Raw genomic sequence first — 20,779 nt, forward strand, 5'->3', positions numbered from 1 at the left:
TCATGCATTGAACCTTGCAATATCATCAATTTTTTTATTGCAAAACTATTTAGTGGTTATGAAGATTGTTATCTGCAAGGTCTGTTTGCCTTGACATTTCTATGGATTGATTCTTTCATGTCCCTGTTGGGTTCATTAAAAACAATTTCATGGATTTAATTCATGCCTTTGTCTCGGTCTTTCTTAACATTTTTAAGCAGAAACCGATGTCTCCCTTCAAATTTTTTTACAGTTATTGCACTCTTTTCCTTTTGTCTAAATATTTGAGTTTAATGACCTGAGTCTCTCAAATTAAAACTTTAGGGGAAGATGTTGAAATGGGAAAAAATTTCAGGTATTATGCTGGCTCGTCGAGATTTTGAATAATCATTCTTATAGCACTATATTTTCTTACCTATTGGATTCATTCAGTTTATTGGTTTTATTTACTTGGAATGGAAACTCAATTGTTCTAATGCAATGCAACCATTTGGGTTGTGATAAAGCCAAATTATGTATAACTTGGAAGAGTAAACGACTTTTTCACACCCAAGTTTGCGTTAATGACACTTCCCACCCAAATTATATTCCGTTATATCTAAAAAATACTTAGTATCTTAACGGCGTTCAGCGAGTATTCAAAGCCAGGGTAAGAGTTTTTGTAGAGTGGAGGCGATAGATTGAATGGTGGTAACCGATGAATATTTATTGTTGGAATCAGTTGAAAATCAGTAAAGAATAAGAAATCCTAGGTTTGCGATGGTTGACAAATTGGCGAGAAATAGTGTCAAAGTGAAAGGGGTTTGTAGAGAAGAGAAGACCGAAGGTGTGAAAATTCACCGCCGGAATCGGCTTTGAGTGTAAGAAATATTAACTTTGGGTGAAAAAGTGGTATTCTAAAACTTTTTGGGTGATTAAGGCAAATCTTGGGGGGAAAAGTCCGTTTACTCAATTTGGAATCGTGGAAACTAAAGAGGACCTCGTGGCCGATGTATAACGAGTGTTGTGTCTAAAAAGTCCCTAAAATTAAAGTAAAATACAACTTCTACCCAATCTGATCATTTTGATATTGATAAATGAAACCATGCCATGCCACTACCACTCCTACGCTCTTACTCTCAACACGTCGCATTTTCTCAACCCCATTCAATCCTAAACACCCCACCGATCAATGACTACCGCACGGTCACAGAGCTCATGAGTCCATCCAACACTGCGTGGGCGGATTGGCACAAGCATAATGGAGCGTTTAGTGCGGTCACTTACTCAAACGCGGCTATACAGTCACCATCTTCAACGCACCATCGCCAAAGCTCAACCACTCCTCGACATGGGAGCTCACCTCATTGATTCCCCCAGGCCGTGCCTCTGAATCCGACGTCGTCTTCTCCATCGTCGGATACCCTCCGATTTCGCCACGTCATCCTTCACCCCGCCTCCGGCGTCCTTTCTGGCCTCCGTCTGGCGGATTATGGTGGACATGACCACATCTGAACCTTACCGCCTGCGAGATATCCGTCGCAGCCTCCTCCAAAAACTGCTCCGCAATCAAGCCCCTGTCTCTGGCAGATATCGCGGTGCCAAAAACGGGGCTGTTGGGGGGGGTATTGATTTATGCCCATGTGGAAGTCAAAGTTTAATTTGGGCGTCAAAGTCATTTTGCTAAAGCTAAGGGGCAGTTCTATCAAAACCAGTTTTATAAACCTAAATCAAATTAGGTTTTTGCTCATTTTCATTTCTCTCGAGTTTTCTCTCTTGGTTAAAAGAGAGAGAAAAGGTGTTATGAATGTGGGATGCGCTGGAGTTTCGAAGAGCGTTGATGGAATCAACGGTCGTGGTAGGTCTTAGCTGGATTGTTTTTCTGTTTTCTCTTCTGTATAAATAGAATCTAATGCGGTTATTTGGTGTGTGGTTATGAGAGGTGTTGAGATCTGGGTTACAGGGGTGTGTGCACTATGTAAAGGGAGGCGTATCTCTGTAGATCTTCTTATTCTCATAGTGAAAATCTGCTTATTGCCCTACAGAGTGTGTAGGTAATCTATAAGATTACCGAACCTATAAATCTCTGTCCCTTTACATTTATGTTTATCTGCTGCATATATGTGGATTTTATCTGCTGCTTATATGTTGAATTTTATCTACTGTTGAATGTTGTTTTTCTTGCTTTTTGGTTTGCGGTTTGGTCTCTTAGTTTTAAAAGTTGTATCAGAGCTAGGTTATCATTCTAACACCTAGGGTCTCTAGGTTAAGAGATCTTTTGCGAATCTGAAGCATCTAGGCTTAGATTTGGGTTCCTTTTAAAACAGTTGCAAGTTAGGGTTTCTGTTAAGTCTTGGGTAAATTGGGGCTTTTTACTCTAGGCATCTGTGAAGGATAGGAACCAAGAAAATGTCTAAGTTTGAGGTGGAGAAATCACAGGGATAATGATTACGGATTGTGGAAGATGAAAATAAGGGCTACTTAGTTAAGGATGGTTTGGCTGACACTTTAGAAGGTGAGGATAGTTTACCAGACTCCCTGTCTGAGAAGAGAAGAAAAATCTTTTGATAAAGCCTATAGACCCTAATTTTGGTTAGGGGATAAGGTCTTAAGGGAAGTTAAGAAAATGGAATCACCAGTTGAAATTTGGGAAAAACTAGACTCTTTATACCTATCAAAGTCCTCTCTAATAGGTTAGTTTTAAAACAGAAGCTATTCAGTTTTAAAATGGATGAAAACAAGTATTAGGAGAAATATGAATGACTTTATGAAACTAGTACAGGATGGAAGGGCTTAGTGTTAAGGTTGAGGATGAAGATCAAGTAGTAATCCTATAACTCACTTCCAAAAAATTTCTCTAACTTTGTGGACACCTTAAGTATGGCAGGCAAACCCTTAAACTAGATGAGTAGTGGTAGCAATTATCACTAAGGATGCTGAATTTAAAAAGGAAGGTAAACTAGATGGTGAGGGTTTTATGTAAGAGGAAGACTGATAAGGAGGGCCACAAGAAGGGGAATTTCAGGGGTAGATCAAAGTCTAAGTCTAAGTTCACTAGGAAATGTTTCATCATAAGGAGGTCATTTAATAGGGACTGTCCTGATAGGAAGAAAAAGTCAGGGGAAAAGGATGCTAGTGGAAGTGTAGACATAGCTTCTGAGGTTATGAGAGTTCTGATGTGTTGTTGTTTCTGAAAATGAAACTGATGCTGAATGGGTACTTTGTTGGGTTCTTTCCACATGACTCTAAACAGGAGTTTTCTGTCAAACTTTAAGAAACTTGAGTCTGGAAAGGTGTTGATGGAAAATATACAGCTTGTAGAGTCTTAGGAATAGGAGATGTAAGGTTGAATCTGCATGATGGAAGTTCAAAATGGCTCACTGAGTGAGATACATACCAGAGCTAAAAAGAAACTTAGTTCTTAGGAAGTCTAGATTCAATTGGCTATTGTTATAAAGCTCAGGTGGAGTTTTTAAAGTAATAAAGGGTCCTTAGTTGTGATGAAGGGTGAGATGAGGAATGGGTTGTATATTTTAATGGTTCAACCATCACTGGAAAGGTAGTAATCCTTATCCCAGAAGTTAATAAGACAACTTTATGGATAGGAGATTAGGGCACATTAGTGAAAAGATTAGTTGAGTTGGGTAAGCAAAAGGTTCTTGGAGGAGATAAAAAGAGAAGTTGGTTTCTGTGATCATCGCATTTATGGGAAGATGAACAGAATCAGATTTAGTGTGGGAAACCACTGTTCTAAGTCTATTTTAGACTATATCCATTCAGATGTTTGGGGACCTACTAAATACCCATCCTTGGAGGTTGTAGATATTTCATCCGCATAATAGATGACTATTCTAGGAGGGTCTGGGTTTATTTCTTGAAAACTAAGGGAGAAGCTTTTAGGAAATTCAGAGATTGGAAGTCATGATTGAAAACCAAACTGGGAAGAAAATTAGGAAACTTAGAACTGATAATGGTTTAGAATATAAATGAAGATTTTGAATCTATGTAGGAAAAGTGGAATTCTGAGGCATAGGACTGTAAGGCACACACCCAGTAGAATGGTTTAGCTGAAAGAATGAATAGGACCATTCTAGAAAAGGTTAGAAGCTATTATCCTGTTCTAAGTTACCCCACCAGTTTGGGCAGAGGCTGCCCACACGGCGTTTACCTAATTAACAGAATACCCCATCTCATATTAGTTTAAAAACACCCATGGAAAAATGGTGGGCATCCTGCAAACTATAGTAACCTTAGGGTTTTGGTTGCACTATTTGTTCATGAAAAAAACTGAAATACAACCAAGGGCTATTAGGTGCATTTTTTTAGGATATCCTGATGGCATTAAGGGTTATAAATGTTGGAATATAGAGGGAAAAAGTGTATCATTAGTAGAGATGTAGATTTGATGAAGATGATTGGGTATTGGGTCAGGAGAGAGGAGTAACAATGCAGATAGGACAGAGGTCTTAAATCTGGATCTAGGTGGGATTTTTCAAGTTTGAACAATCTTATTTCAGATACTGTTTCAGATTCCCATACCCAGGAGGAAGAATCTAGCTTAGGTGAAAATGGTGATAAGATGATGAGGACATGACTTGCCAAATTCATATTAGCTAGAGATAGGGAAAGAAGGGAAATAGACCACCTAAGAGGTACTCACATGTGACATGGTAGCATTTGCTCTTCAAATTGCTGAAGAGATGAGATGAGCCTAGGACTATTAAGGAAGCCATGATTAGTAAAGATTCAGGAATGGAAACTTGCCATGCAGGAAGATATGAGTCTTTAATCAAAATCAGACCTGGACTCTGTGTAACAAACCTGAAGGCAGTAGGGTAGTTAAGTGTAAAAGGGTTTTCAAAAGGAAAGAGGTATACCAGGGGTAGAAGCACCTAGGTTTAAAGCTAGGTTGGTAGCCAAAGTTCACACAGGTTGAAGGGTGATTATAATGAAATTTCTCACTAGTTGAGACATACCACTATCAGAATTCTTTTAGCCTTAGTAGCTAGTTTGATTTAGAATTAGAACAATAGATATCAAAACTGCCTTCTTGGATGGTGATTTAGAAGAAAGAATTTTAATGGAGCAGCCTGAATGTGAAAAGGAGTCTACAAACCAGGTTTGTTTGTTGAAAAATCACTGTATGGATTAAAGCAGTCACCTAGGCAGTGGTATAGAAAATTTGACTGGTTTATGGTGAATGCTGGATTTATTCGAAGTAGCTTTGATGGTTGCTTTATTTTAAGTGTTTGTATGGTGAGTGCTTATTTATCTGGTTTGGATGTAGATGATATGCGTAGCTTGTAAAGATCTTTTTGAAATGCAGGTTTAAGGAAGAGATGGTACACAATTTGAAATAAAGACTTAGGGCAAGCTAAGAAAATCCTAGGAATGAATATTGAAAGGGATAGAAAAATTGGAAAATTGATCTTGTCACAAAAGGAATATGTGGAAAAGTTATCAGGAAGTTATAGAGTAATTCCAAACCTGTCAAAACACCTTAGGACAGCACTTTAAACCAGTTCAGTTCAATGCCCAGAAACAGAAGAAGAAAGGAAGGAAATGAACTGCATTCCGTAGCAAATGCAATAGGGAGCTTGATGTATTTGAGGTGTGTATAGACTTGATTTAGCCTTTGCAGTTAGTTCGTTAAGTAGGTTTATGAGTAATCCTGGGAAGAATCATTGGGAAGCTGTAAATGGGTGCTTAGGTATGTGAGGGGTACAATGCTACTTGGTATTGTTTACAGTAGGGAGCAAAATCAGGGAAATATCATGTAGGATATGTGGATGTTGATTATGCGAGGAAATGTAGGCAATAGGAATCCATGACTGGTTTTTGTTTCTCTTTTTGGAATAATCTGGTTTCTTGGAAAGCTAATCTGCAGGCAATTTACTTTGTCAACTACAGAAGCAAATACGTTGCCATTACGGAGGCTGTTAAAGAAGCAATGTGGCTCAAAGGAATGCTTGAAGAAATGGGTTTGAACCAGCAGCAGGTTCCAATCAAGAGTGACAGCCAAAGTGCAATTTTTCTATGTAAAAATCAAGTGTTTCATGAGAGATCAAAACACATTGATGTCAGGCTACATTTTATAAGGAATTTGATTGAAGATAAAGCCATCAAGGTGGAGAAAGTTCCTGGTTGTGAAAACCCAGCAGACATGTTCACCAAGTCTGTTGTCTTGGACAAGTTAAGGCTCTTTAAGAGCCTTCTTCACATTGAAGAAAAGTAGAAGGAATTTCCAGGGCAGTAAGTGAGGGCAATAATCAAGTGCCAAGGTGGAGATTTGTTGTGAGGTGGCAATTGATTTATGCCCATATGGAAGTCAAAGTTTAATTTGGGCAGTCAAAGTCATTTTGCTAAAGCTAAGGGGCAGTTCTGTCAAAACCAGTTTTCAATAAACCTAATTCAAATTAGGTTTTTGTTCATTTTCATTTCTCTCGAGTTTTCTCTCTTGGTTAATAGAGAGAGAAAAGTTTGTTACGAAATGTGGGATGCGCTGGAGTTTCGAAGAGCGTTGATGGAATCAACGGTAGTGGTAAGTCTTAGCTGGATTGTTTTTCTGTTTTCTTCTTCTGTATAAATCGAATCTAATCTTGGTTATTTGGTGTGTGGTGTATGAGAGGTGTTGAGATCTGGGTTTACAGAGGGGTGTGTGCACTGTGTAAAGGGTGAGCGTATCTCTGTAAGATTCTCTTATTCTTATAGTGAAAATCTGTTTATTGCCCTAGAGAGTGGATGTAGGTAATCTATAAGATTACCGAACCACTATAAATCTCTGTCCCCTTTACATTTCATGTTTATCTGCTGCATATATGTGGATTTTATCTGTTGCTTATATGTTGAATTTTATCTGCTGTTGAATGTTGTTTTTCTTGCTTTTTGGTTTTGCGGTTTGGTCTCTTAAGTTTTAACAGGGACGCTTGCGATATTTGCGGGAGGGGATGAATCCGTTATAAACAAAGTGAATCCCCTATTTGCCCGCTTGGGGAAAGTTAATTACATGGGTGGCAGTGGGAAAGGCCAATTCGCGAAGCTAGCTAATCAAATTACGATTGCTTCTACAATGTTGGGATTAGTAGAGGGAATGATTTATGCTCACAAAGCAGGGCTAAATGTGGAATTGTTCTTAAACGCGATATCCACGGGAGCCGCCGGGTCTAAGTTGTTGGATTCGCACGGTAGTAGAATATTAAAGAGAGATTTTGAGCCGGGCTTTTATGTGAATCATTTTGTGAAAGATTTAGGGATTTGTTTAAAGGAGTGTCAAAGTATGGGACTTGCTTTGCCTGGGCTGGCTCTGGCGCAGCAGCTTTATTTGTCGCTCAAGGCGCATGGAGAAGGCAATTTGGGTACTCAAGCATTAATTTTGTCTCTCGAGAGGCTTAATAACGTTTCTCTTCAATCTATAGCTTCTTTTGAGCCGTCGGCTTAAATTGATAAATGTTTCATATGTATGAGCTTGTATTTTCATTAATAGTATTGTTATGCCTGGGAAATCAAGGGCTGACGTGGAGTCACGTGGCGAAACGTGGCCTGCTCCCGTCAGAACGGTAAGCGCACGTCAGGCCTGCCAAGCGCCCTAGAGCTCCCACGTGTCTGCTCCCCTGCTCCAAATCGCGTGAAATCAGCTTGGGAAATGGGCGATGGAACGTAAGGTCAGATTATGTCCTGACATTCACACCAACCCAAGGATTTAATGATGATTACACGCATTCAACTGGGTATAAGAAGAAGAAGACCCCTTCATTAGGGGGATTCGATCATTTTGACATAAAAACTCTCTCTCCAAAAAGTTTTGTATTTACTTTTCAATCATTTGTAAGTCAGTCTGCTTTAGCGACCTGACCCACCATATCAATACAAATCAGTGGATGTAGGACTTGCTACCTTAGCATCCGAACCACTCTAAAAGCTCTCATTGCATTTATTTCATATTCATAATCCATATTCACGTGTGTTCCTTGTCCAATCAACGTTCTACACGTGTCAATTAGTTGGTGCCTAAATCATGCATCAATAGTTTGGCGCTAGAAGGAGGGGCCTGATTTAGTGTCTACCCTTCATCAGGAGAATCTTTGACCTACTGGTCCTACAGCAGCAAATGGCCTGCCAATCTGAGCCAGAGCAAACTAATCAGTGCGCTGAAGAAGTCCCCTCCAAGGTACTTCCAGTTTCGCAAAATGCTGCAGGGGATATCCCGGCAGCTTCACAACTCGACCCCGCCATCAGAAGCTACTTGGAGAGGTTCGACAATACTCTCCAGACGGTCAACCAAAGGTTGGACCGTTTGGACCAAGGCATGTCATCTACAACAGTTAGGGCAGTGCAACCGCCAAAGACGCCTGCAGGTCGCGCGAAAGCGCGACAAAGAGCAATAGCCCGTGCTGCGAGCACTGCAGCGTGTAGACGTAAGGGTAAGCAAGTGGCAAAAGGTCAGCCTACGGGTTCCCAGGGACCAGCGAGCACGAATCGTGCCCCAAGCAAGGTGCCGGCTAAGCTGAGACTCGGAGAAAAAGTGAATCCCGAGCTGTCCCATGCTACGTTACAGGCGAACCCATGCAAAAATGCTGCGCACGATGATTCCTATCGCCGCCAGTAGAACAATCCTGATCGTTATCATGCGGGTGGTCCCCATACCTCGCGGGGCGGTTCGTACCACCGCGAGGGTCATGAAAACGCCCTACACAATCCATCGCCTTCACACGCCTCTAGCCAGTATGTGTCGAGTGCGACCGGAAATGCCGGCCGAGGCAAAGAGGAATCTGACCTTCAGACTCTCCTGAACCGTAATCGCGAAGGTCGGACTCGCATGGGTGAAAGCAACCCCCAATTGGCTCCGTTACCACAAATTGAGGAGCTACAGCGAGCTCTGGACAGGTTAAGGGAGCAGCAAAACGAGCAAGCGCAGGTCGCCTCTACATCCCCTTTCTCTCCCGAAGTGCTGGCTGCTCCACCCCCACCGGGGTTCAGAATGTCTGATATACGGCAATTTGATGGGAACCATGATCTGCAGGATCATTTATATGAGTTCAATAACCTGATGGAGCTCCACCAGGTTTCGGACCTTGCAAAATGCCGGTGTTTGGCTGTGACGCTGACTTCTCACGCCAAGCGGTGGTTGAGGTCTCTCCCAGCGGGATCGATCAGTTCGTGGCCTCAGATGAGCACGACGTTCCTACGGCATTTCCAAGCTAATAGGAAGTTTTCGATGCCTTTAAGCTACCTCAGCAACATAAGGCAAGAAAGAGATGAATCCCTGCAATCTTACATCGACCGTTTCCACAGGGAACTCAACAAGGTCGCCCACGCGCCAGAAGAGTCCATCCGAACACTCATAATAGCTGGAGTTTGACCGCAAACCGACCTGTGGAAAGAACTGCAAGCTGAGGACGATGTTTCCCTCATCGGATTTTACAACCTTGCAGAAAAGTACCTCCGAATAGAGAATTCGTTGGCGGCACTTCACCGTCATGATCACGGCACTTCCAGCAATATGTCTGGTCGGGGAGAAAATAGGAGAGCTGATCGCAAAGGAGACATTGATGATCAGCGAAAAGGGAAGAAACCCCGCTACGAGCACAAAAAGTCCTATGCTCATGTTTCTCGTCGCGACTGCGACAGAGCTCAATACACTCCGCTAAACGTGTCCATATCTGCAATCCTTAACAAATCCGAGGAGGCCATCCTGCTTGGTGAACCGGAACCCATGAAAACCCATGCTACAGCTAGAAACAGCAAAAAATATTGTCGTTACCATCGGGATAATTGGCATCACACTGATGAATGCCGAGCTCTAAAACAGGCTATCGAAGAGCTCATCAAGAAAGGTCACTTCAAGGAGTACATTGACGACTCTCCAAAAGAGAACCAAGGGAAGCAAAAGAAAAAGCATCGTGATCACAGCGGATACAGCAGTGTTAACATAATCTTTGGAGGTCCGCACCACGCGGGAAACACCCGAGGAGTGCAGGAAAGGTACGCTCGCGAAGCACATCACGACCCGATCAGGGTAATGAACACTTCGCAGCGACCTCAAAAAGCTAGAAAGGAGGAACCAATCACCTTCTGCGAGAGGGAAGCAACTCGCTTGCACCATCCTCATGAGGACGCTCTGGTGATCACGCCCCTAATAGGGTGCCATAATGTTTACAGAATGCTTGTAGACAACGGAAGCGCTGTGAACATCTTATTCAAGACCGCTTTCGATAGAATGAACCTAGACGAGGCCGACCTGAAGCCAGCCTCGATGCCTCTTTACGATTTTACAAGGGATCACCTGATCCCCAAAGGAACGATCCAACTACCAGTCACGCTCAGCGACTACAACGAGGTGACTAGGGTTACCAAATTTTTGGTCGTGGACTGCCTATTAGCCTTTAATGGAATCTTGGGGCGACCTCTGCTGAGAACCTTCAAGGCAGTCACTTCCATTTATCACCTCAAGATGAAGTTCCCCACTCCAACGGGGATAGGGGAAGTAAGCGGATCGCAAAGCGCATCTCGCAAATGCTATGTAAAAGCGGTACAGATGGCAGACAAGAGAAAGGGCATTTCGCGATGTGTGCCCCGCCAGGCTATGGCGATCAGTCGGATCGAGCCACAGCCTGGTCCAACGAAGGATAACATAGACCCGCGAATCCAAGAAATCCCCCCTAGCGGCTCGGTTGAGGATCTGTCTGAAATTTCGGTCGATCCAAAAGAGCCGAGCCGAGCCGAGCCGAGCCGAGTGTTAAGGATTGGAAGCTGTCTCAACCCTCAGCTCGCTTCCGAACTGGTAAGCTTCTTAAAGGAAAACATTGACGTGTTTGCCTGGTCGCATGCAGATATGGTCGGGATCAGCCCGGACATTATTTGCCATGCATTAAACGTCAGCAGTGAAGCCAAACCTGTTCGCCAGAAAAGAAGGGCGATAGATCCGGAGCGGTATGCCACACTAAAATCAGAAGTGGAGAACCTCCTCCAAAATGGATCCATTCGTGAAGCTCTCTACCCAACCTGGGTTGCCAACCCGGTCCTGGTAAAGAAGCCAAATGGTAAGTGGCGGACCTACGTTGACTTCAGTGACTTAAACAAGGCTTGCCCAAAAGACAGCTTCCCTCTGCCGAGAATCGATCAGCTTGTTGATGCCACCTCGGGGCACGAGCTATTAAGCTTCATGGATGCATACTCGGGATACAATCAAATCCCAATGTATGGGCCAGACGAGGAGCATACGTCCTTCATTATGGACCGGGGGCTATACTGTTACAAAGTCATGCCCTTCGGCCTAAAGAATGCGGGCGTGACCTATCAGAGGTTGGTCAACCGAATGTTCTCCGACCAAATCGGAAAGAGAATGGAGGTCTATGTGGACGACATGCTGGTCAAATCTCAGGTCGCCTCGGAACATATTGCGCATCTCGCTGAGATGTTTGACATACTCCGACTCTACAGAATGAAGCTGAACCCTCTCAAGTGTTCGTTCGGGGTATCATCAGGAAAGTTCCTGGGGCATATGGTTAATCAGCGAGGCATGGGGCATAGAAATAAACCCCAAGAAGATTCAAGCTCTGCTCGATATGGAGAGTCCGACCAGCAAGAAGCAGGTCATGAGACTAAACGGGCGGATAGCGGCGCTTAGTCGCTTCATATCAAGGCTAACAGACCGCTGCTTGCCATTTTTCAATGTCCTGAAGGCCAATAAGAAATTCGAATGGACTCCCGAATGCAAACAGGCATTCCAGAGTATAAAAGAACACCTTGGGAAGCCACCTCTCCTCTCTAAGCCTCTTCCACAGGAAATCCTGCTCATCTCCCTGTCCATATCTTCGTTCGCGGTCAGTGCAGCTCTGATACGGAAGAGGAAAAGGTGCAATGGCCAGTGTACTATGCAAGCAAGTGCCTGTCGGATGCCGAGACGCGGTATCCGAAAATGGAGCGACTAGCCCTTGCTCTGCTGATCGCATCCAGAAAGCTGCGATCTTATTTCCATGCCCATACAATCAACGTAATGACTAATTACCCCCTCAGGCAGGTCCTCCAGAAACCAGAAGCCTCGGGTAAGCTGCTCAAATGGGCCATGGAATTGAGCTAGTTTGACCTGAAGTACAAGCCCAGGTCAACCATTAAAGGGCAGGCTGTTGCAGACTTCATCTCGAAATTTTCCTATCTCCCAAGCGAGCAACAGCCTAGCGAAGTCGTGCAAGAAAGTATTCAGAACCTGTCAACCTAGAACCTCTATGTCGACGGGTCATCAAACAGGAAAAGAGCCGGTGCGGGTCTTCTCCTTGTAAGCCCCGAAGGGGCTCGAATTCATGGTATTCTACGGTTCGGGTTTAAGGCGACCAACAATAAGGCAAAGTATGAAGCCCTGCTCGCTGGGTTGCGACTTGCCAAAGAAATGGGTGCAACCGCGATCAGCATTAACAGCGACTCTATGCTGGTCGTCAACCAGATTCTAGGGGAATACCAAGCCAAGGAAGAGAACATGGTCCGCTACCTGAAAGAGGCTAAGACCGCTCTGGGGTCGTTTAAGCACTTTGAAATCACTCAGATCCCTAGAGATAGCAATTCTATAGCGGACGCCTTGGCAAAGATAGCCTCGTCGTTGGACTCAGAGGCTCCAGACAATATTCCTGTTCGTTTCGTCGATGCTCTAACTATCAGCTCGACCGAACAGGCCGTAAACGTGGCTTAACCAGATTCCTGGATGACTCCCATTGTCCAATACCTCAAAGATGGGACCTTGCCGAGCGACAAGGTCGAGGCAAGGGTCGTGCGAGCAAGAGCTGCTCGTTACACACTCATCGGGGACCAGCTATACAAGAGAGGATTCAGTGCCCCTCTCCTCCGATGTGTAACCAGTGAAGAAGCAGACTACATCATGAGGGAAATTCATGAAGGGATCTGCGGTAACCACGCGGCTGCTCGGTCTCTCGCGAATAAGGTTGTTCGTCAGGGATATTATTGGCCTCGGATCCAAGAAGATGCGCACAGTTTTGTTAGGAAATGTGACAAGTGCCAGCGGTTCGTGAACAGTCCGCGAGCCCCCTTGCACGAGCTGATAACGATGTCTAGCCCCTGGCCATTTTTCATGTGGGGGATCGACCTTATCGGTCCCATACCAGTTGGAAAGGGAGGGGTCAAATATGTCGTAGTCGTGGTAGATTATTTCACAAAATGGGTGGAAGCTGAACCGCTAGCTGCGATCACGACCAGAAAGCAGAAAGACTTCGTTTTCAAGAACATAGTGTGCCGCTACGGAATTCCTCACACCCTTATCTCGGATAATGTTAAGCAATTCGATAATGATGAGTTCAAGCATTTCTGTCACGAGCTGGGCATCCATAAAAAATTCGCCTCAGTCGCCAGACCGCAAGCGAATGGCCAAGTTGAAGCAGTCAACAAGACCATCAAGCACACTCTAAAGGCCAAACTTGGGGCAACCAAAGGAAATTGGCCTGACGATCTCCCCGAAGTCTTATGGGCATACAGGACAACTCCAAGAACTTCCACCTCGGAAACCCCTTTTTCGCTAGCCTATGGCTGCGAAGCAATGATCCTTGTAGAGGTGGGGACTGGTTCTCTTCGGAGAGACTTGTATAATGAGGTCGAAAACGAAGCACTTATAAGGGCAAGTTTGGATCTCGTTGAGGAGCACCGCAACAAGGCTTCGCTAAGAATAGCAGCCTACCAGCAGCGTGCAAAGAGGTTTTTCGACTCAAAGGTCAAGCGAAGAGACTTCGAGGTCGGGGACCTTGTGCTAAAGGAAGTTCTTCTCGGAAACAGGGAGCCAAGTGCGAGGGTATTAGGACCTAACTGGGAAGGTCCATACCGGGTCGACAAGGTGATCAGACCGGGGACTTACCATCTCAAAAGATTGAACGGTTCCAAAGTACCCCGAGCTTGGAATGCCGAGCACCTCCGGCCATACTATCAGTAATCCCGAACTCAGCTCTCAGTTTTTGTTAGTTTCTTCTTTAATGTAAAAGTATTACTTTGTTCGCTTGAAACAGTTCGCATGTGTTCTGTTCGCATATAAGAATTTGTATGTAATTGTCTATGTAAATCTGAATTGTAAACTGTACATATGTATAAAAGAGCGAGTAGCAATTGAAAGCAAAATGTATTTTCATTTATGTACAAAAAAAGTTTAAGGCCCAATCTCTATGGAGTCAAAGACTCATTACACTATGGCTGGTCGGGGGAATCCTTCGAAGCAGGACCAGAACTCCCTTCCTGGTCGGATCGTCGGGTAGCCGCAGCTGCCTGGTCATCCTCCTCCGCCAGAACCCGCAAAGTCTCTTGCCACCCCTCTGGGAGGTCGAAAATATCCAGATTTGGGTTCTTTGGTCGCAGGGAATAGATGGACCCGATTGCCCAGTCGGTAGCCTTGTCCTCGACCTCCTCTAACTGGATTCGTATCTCTTCAGTCAGCAAAGCGATTCTTTCCCGACTCTCCTGAAGCTCGACCTCGAGAGCTAACCTTTCCTTTTCGGAAGCCTCCCTTTCTTGTTCAGCTCGCTGAGCCCATGCGGAGGTCGTCTTGAGCTACTGGTCCTTCTCTCTGACCTCCTTGGAGAGCCTAGCAGTTGTCCTTTGGAGCTCCCTCACTTCCTCCACACGTCGTTCGAGCTCCGCCTTTTGGAAGTCCAATGTTCGCAAAGCAGTATCCTTTTGGTTTAAATACCTATTCGCCGCTTCGAATGCTTATGTTTTTTCCGCTTCGACGGACTCCAGGCTCTACTTCAGCTTCGCGACCTCCTCCTTTAGGTCGCTCGCCCCCTTTGCGGCCCCCAGCCGAGTCTTCTCCATAGACATCCTCGTCGCAAGCAAAGCCTGCGAGCAAGGAGTGACGTTAGAATAAAGAATAAAGAAATAGACGGCAGCCAAACTTTAGGAGCAGCTCGTTTACCTTGCTTAGATGCTGGAACGATGTGGTCATCAGGTCGTCGCCCGTATCAGCAAACTCATCATACGACTCCGATAGCCCACACTCGAGCAGAGAATAGACTATCGGCTGCAGGTATTCGGGCAGACTCCCCAATGAGTCCAGCACTGGTGTGTCCTTCGCCTTGTCGGCAGCGATCGCCTCGGTCACGGGTTCCTTACCCGACCTCCTTGAGTCTCGTCGCGACCTCAAAGGTTCTTCCTCAGATTCGGTCTCCAACTCGTCGACCTGAATCTGCTTCCTCTTCTTTGACCTTTGGGCCGGAGCCTTCCGCCTTGGACGAGTAGGTGGTGCTTGAGCGACCTATTCTGTCCTGGTCGCTTCTGGCACAGGACGAGGCTAGGAAGGCGCGACTGTTAGCATCGATTGTGCTGAAATGGGACGAGCAGCTTCGGTTGCTCTCTCCCTCCTCGATTGAGGGAAGACGAATGGTGCTCGGCGAGGCTGCTCAGACTCCTTCGGAGGCATAGTTGCTGCATGCAAGTACGTTAGTAAACAAAATTATTCTGCGACCAGAAGGAAATTAATGCGACTTACCTTCCAAGGGTTCTAAAGATGCGCTGTTGCTGATAAAACCGTACTTCCGCAAGTTTGCGGTTGTCACGAGCTTCCTCGCGTCCCGGCTTAACTCGTCAAGGACTCCAAAAGACAAGAGCCTATTCGGGTCGTCGAGCAGGTCTTGGCTGGTCGTTCTATTAACTGCAAAAGAAGAAAGCAGGTCATTATTATAAAGCATGCGAACAGACAATAAATCTAGCGAAGAAGAACCTACTTGGTTTCTGAAAGCGGCAGTGGCCGTCATAGCAGAAAAAGAACAATTTTGTTTCGTAGGCCCCCGCATTGCTGGGATAGCTATGTATCCCCTCGGCGATGGTAGGTCACCGGGACAAGTAGTACGAATCCTTGTCCCTACTCTTTTTAAGATAATAGGCGATACTGAGCTCCACCGCTGTTGGCTCGCCCAAGCCACTCTCGGAACACGCGATGTACATCACGACAGTGATGACATACGCATTCGGTGTCAATTGCATTGATGCGATCCCGAAGTGATCCAGGACCGACCTGATGAAAGGATGGAAGGGAATCATCCCTCCACCCTTGAAGATCTCTTCGGAGATCGCGGCAAGGCCATCGGAAGGGCGCCGTGACAACTTGGTGTGGTCGAGGAACACCTCTGCATGGACGTCAAACTGCTTTTTTATCCTATTAAACTCTTCTTGGGTGAGAACCGAGAAGACATCAAGGGATGCGTCCTCGAAAACATCCCGCAAGGACGAGCTGGCCGCTTCCTCGGGTCTGGACGTTGACGGTTCCATTCCAGAGTCTGCAACACCGACAGACACGGTCATTTTAGCCTTCGCATTTTGTCCCGTGCGGCGGCATAGGACAAATTCCTTAACCCTAACAGTAACTCGAGCCGCCACCCACGGCTTGAGTCCGGCAACAGTGGCGTGCCTCTGGTGAAACACCAGGAGACCCAACGCCGTTGCCCGCCAGCCAAACAAAAAAAAAAAAAAAGGAAAAGAAAGAGGAAGAAGGAAAAGGATCCTACCTTCTGGGATGCGTGACCAAGGCTGAATCTTGTTTCAGATGTCTAAGAAGCGCCAATCGGAAAAGAAGAACTTCCGGTTTGCAAAGGCTTGTCACTCGAAACAAAAGGGATTTTGATGGCCTCATCTGAAAAATGTGAGCTTTTATATGGATTGCGAATCGACGGTTACTACCTCTCGGAACTGAAACGACAGCCTTCTCTCTCTCCCTGCATTTAATGCGCCCCGCATCGCATTAAATGCCGTGATGAGGGTCGTCGTTTCAAATGCGTCGTGCAGTTAAGGGTGTCAAAACGACGTCGGGTCAGCACACCATGCATTTAATGCACCTGACAAACACTGCAGCGCATGCAGAGCGTCTGACAGTATGGATGCAGGTTCATTGAATCTCTCCAAGGCACGGAAAAGAGCGTCCGACGAATCCAGGTCACTAAAATGATGATTGTCAGGTCGTTTCGGTAAGAATTGTGCGAGGTCGTGTTCGCAAAAGGTCCTGTCCCGAGCTCCTTCCATTCAAGTCGAAACTACTAGAACCTCAAATCGCGGCATGACTTAGTTTCCAAGGTTCGATCCTCAAACCTTAAAAACTAGGAGACTTCTGTTATGCCTGGGAAATCAAGGGCTGACGTGGAGTCACGTGGTGAAATATGGCCTGCTCCCGTCAGAACGGTAAGCGCAAGTCAGGCCTGCCAAGCGCCCTAGAGCTCCCATGTGTCTGCTCCCCTTCTCCAAATAGCGTGAAATCAGCTTGAGAAATGGGCGATGGGACGTAAGGTCAGATTATGTCCTGACATTCACACCAACCCAAGGATTTAATGATGATTACACGCATTCAACTGGGTATAAGAAGAGGAAGACCCCTTTATTAGGGGGATTCGATCATTTTGACATAAAAACTCTCTCTCCAAAAAGCTTTGTATTTACTTTTCAATCATTTGTAAGTCAGTCCGCTTTAGCGACCTGACCCACCATATCAATACAAATCAGTGGATGTAGGACTTGCTACCTTAGCATCCGAACCACTCTAAAAGCTCTCATTGCATTTATTTCATATTCATAATCCATATTCACGTGTGTTCCTTGTCCAAATCAACGCTGCGCACGTGTCAATTAGTTGGTGCCTAAATCATGCATCAACAAGTATCAACATTTTACCGCTTTTTGTGTTAAATTCCTGTTGGGTTTGTTACTGTTGAAATGTGATTTTATTTTTGCGTTGATTTATGGATGTTGAAGAAATCAGTAAACAGGAATGGAAATATTGTATGGTCTATGTCAAAGTAACGTAAGATGCTCAGTGTATCAAGCTTTTGTGTCATATGTTGGTTAATGAATTGCTTCCTGGTTTTGAGGCAAAAGGATCGCATTATTATACACGGAGGTTTCTGTTTATTTGTCTTGGTAACGAGTTGTTTTTGGCAATAGTTACTCTTGCACTCTCTTTTGCTGATAACAGAGATTGAAGATTGCGATGCTATTTTATATGATTCATTCTTTATTTGTAATGTCTTTGTGTTACAACATAAGTGGCTTTTTGATTACCTATATGCTAGCAAACAGATTGGTTCGTGAAATTTTTATGTTTTAGGATGTTTGTGAGATGGCATCAAATACAGACACGGTACTTTTAAGTATTCCTCTCGTGAGTATCATTGGCTTGCTCTAGGTGAAGAGCTTTAGATATGACTTGATCCATATCTTTACAATTCAGTGCTAGAAAATCCTATATGATAAGGGTGACTGCATCTTGCAAGAAGTTTAGTCCTCCATAATGAAGTCATTCATCTTCACAATTCAGTGCTAAAAAATCCTATATCATGTGGCTGAAAGGGTGACTGCTTCTTCCAAGAAGTTTAGTCCTCCATAATGAAGTCAAGAAATAGTGGATTTAGGGATCAAATAATAAGGAGCTTAAGGAACCTTACCTAGTCAATTCGAAGTCAATTTAGACAATGTTTTATGTACTTTTGAAAAGTTTTGCTAGTTCAAGTATATTTTTACTAAGTTCAAAAGTAATGGTGGATCTATGGTATCCATGATTGGAAAGTAGTGTTTCCGCATTTGGCATCACACTACCATGGTTTTGGCTACTATCCTATGTCACTAACCATTAGAGGCTGTGAGTGTTGGGTCAATTAAATTGCTTTGCAGTTTGCTTCTTTCAAAGATGAAATATGAAACATGCATGCTAGCTAGTTCATGAAATGTTGATATATGCCACATAGATATAGGCATCTGTTTTAGAAAGATTCATGTTTTCTTTGACCCTTAGCCCTAGCTCACTTTCTAGATCATAAAATTTGATGTCTAAATAAATATAATAGTAAGTCTTTTGTTAGGTTTTTTCTTGACTACAAAGGTACAATGCATGGTTATTTTTCGAAACTGAAGCTTACACAATACACTTGTCCCTCTTGCAATAATACAAGCATGTTACATTATGAGTTATATTTGGTCCCTAACAATTGTCTTGCTTTGTATATCTCTCATGTAATAGGTTTCCATTCCTCAATCTTTTAATAAATTTAGTTATGATAAAATCATGACTTATTTAGTACGTTATTCACTTTTGACGAAATATGAAATGCACAAATTACAGCTTTTCCTTGATCCCTGCTGGCTATGATCAAGGAGTAATTTTGTCATTCAATCAATCCCTAATTTATGAGATTGATTGAATAATTACATTTATTTGTATTCATTATTTTCCATTTTTACATTTACAAAAAGTGTATAAATTAACCATTGTACAGGTTTATACAAAATGAAAAATACAGAAAATTTTCTCCCTTCTCTCTTCTCTTTGGCATACTTTGGCAGTATCAATATCTTGAACTGCTGCTATTTGCCTCTTCATATCAATTCCTGACATGGTATCAGAGCATGGTCTTTAAGCTTCTGCTCAAACGAGCCTCTCTTTTCTATCCCTGAAATCAAACAGAAAACTCGGTTTAGTTTTTCTTTCTTTCTTTCTTGTGCAAATGGCAGATAATCCAAACCTAGCACAAACTCAATCAAATACAACAAACCAAACAAATGCAAACCCAAATCCAACCGGCCCAAAACAAAACCAAACCGATACACTCCCAACCAGCTCAATCGCAATCGGCCCAAACACACAAACCAGGCCTAACCCAACCCGTTACCCATATGGAATGTTGGGTTATGACCTGGATTCTTTTACCTGCACTAACCTCGACCCAACTTCTCTTGGAATACCGGGTCATAACTCGGACTCTTTTCCTCAAACGGGTACAGATTCAAATATCTACCCGTACCCATTTCGCATCATCCCAACCATCGACAACAGTTGCCCTGAACCAGGCGATGTTCTTTTCTCACCGGTTTCTGATGGACTAGAATTGGTCCTCATCAAACAAACCCTTACGAGTTCTGACAATTATGCATCCTGGGCTTGCGATTTCTGTCAAGCCTTCATCACAAAAAACAAAGAACTCTTCCTCGACAAAACCTTCCAACAGCCACCACAGCCACACCTCCAATGCCACTGGAACCAATACAATACACTGGTCCGCTCATGGATCAGTAACTGCATCTCTACAATCGTATTGGCAGGACTCCTACCGACAGAGATGGTCGTCAATATCTGGGCATACATCAAGGAGATGTATGGGAAGCTCGATCTTGCCAAAACATACACTTTCTGGCAGCCGCTGATTGAACTCAAACAGGGGAACACTTCGGTAACAACGTATTTCAATCGGCTCTCCGCCGTTTGGAATAAGTTAGATGCCACTGAGGAAACACTTGAAGGGTCGCACGAAACCCTCCACCAGTACCAAAGGATCCGAGATCGTGATCATTGTCACAATTTTTGCTCAGGTTGAAAGAAAGCTTTTATGCTTTTCGTACCCAAATCTCGGCCACGTCTCCACCACCCACTCTTCGTTGGAGCTTTCAACTGGCGATGCAGGATGAAAGCCAATGCCAGTTACACTCCAATTGGCCATCTAGTGACCCACTGGTTTTTGCAAGAGTCCAAGAAAATGGAGATGAGCACTCGTGGTTAGGGCAACCTGCAAAAGAAAAGGGGATTAATTTATATGCAGAGATGAACAGCCTAGATTTCATCTCACGATCTGACGGCCAGAAGCTCATTGCGTTTTTAAACGCATCTAACGGCTCAAATCAAAGCACATCACAGCAAGGGTCAAACTGGTCAACAAACTGGTCAAATAGGCTCAATTCTTGGTCAAATGGATCCAAAAACGGGTCCAATAGGTCTGGAAATTCATGATCTAATCAGGGGCAATTATATTGTGAATATTGCAAGAGAAAAAATCATGATCGAGACCATTGCTGAAAATTACATGGC

The 20,779-nt window shown here is 44.2% G+C and overlaps 1 pseudogene; it reads left to right on the top strand.

Annotated features, from left to right (window-relative positions):
• The first annotated feature begins 738 nt into the window (after positions 1-738).
• Positions 739-17,912, top strand: LOC116108527 (annotated as a pseudogene).
• Positions 17,913-20,779: the final 2,867 nt, after the last annotated feature.

This window comes from Pistacia vera, unplaced genomic scaffold (assembly GCF_008641045.1).
Source record: "Pistacia vera cultivar Batoury unplaced genomic scaffold, PisVer_v2 Contig566, whole genome shotgun sequence".
NCBI classification, from domain to species: domain Eukaryota; kingdom Viridiplantae; phylum Streptophyta; class Magnoliopsida; order Sapindales; family Anacardiaceae; genus Pistacia; species Pistacia vera.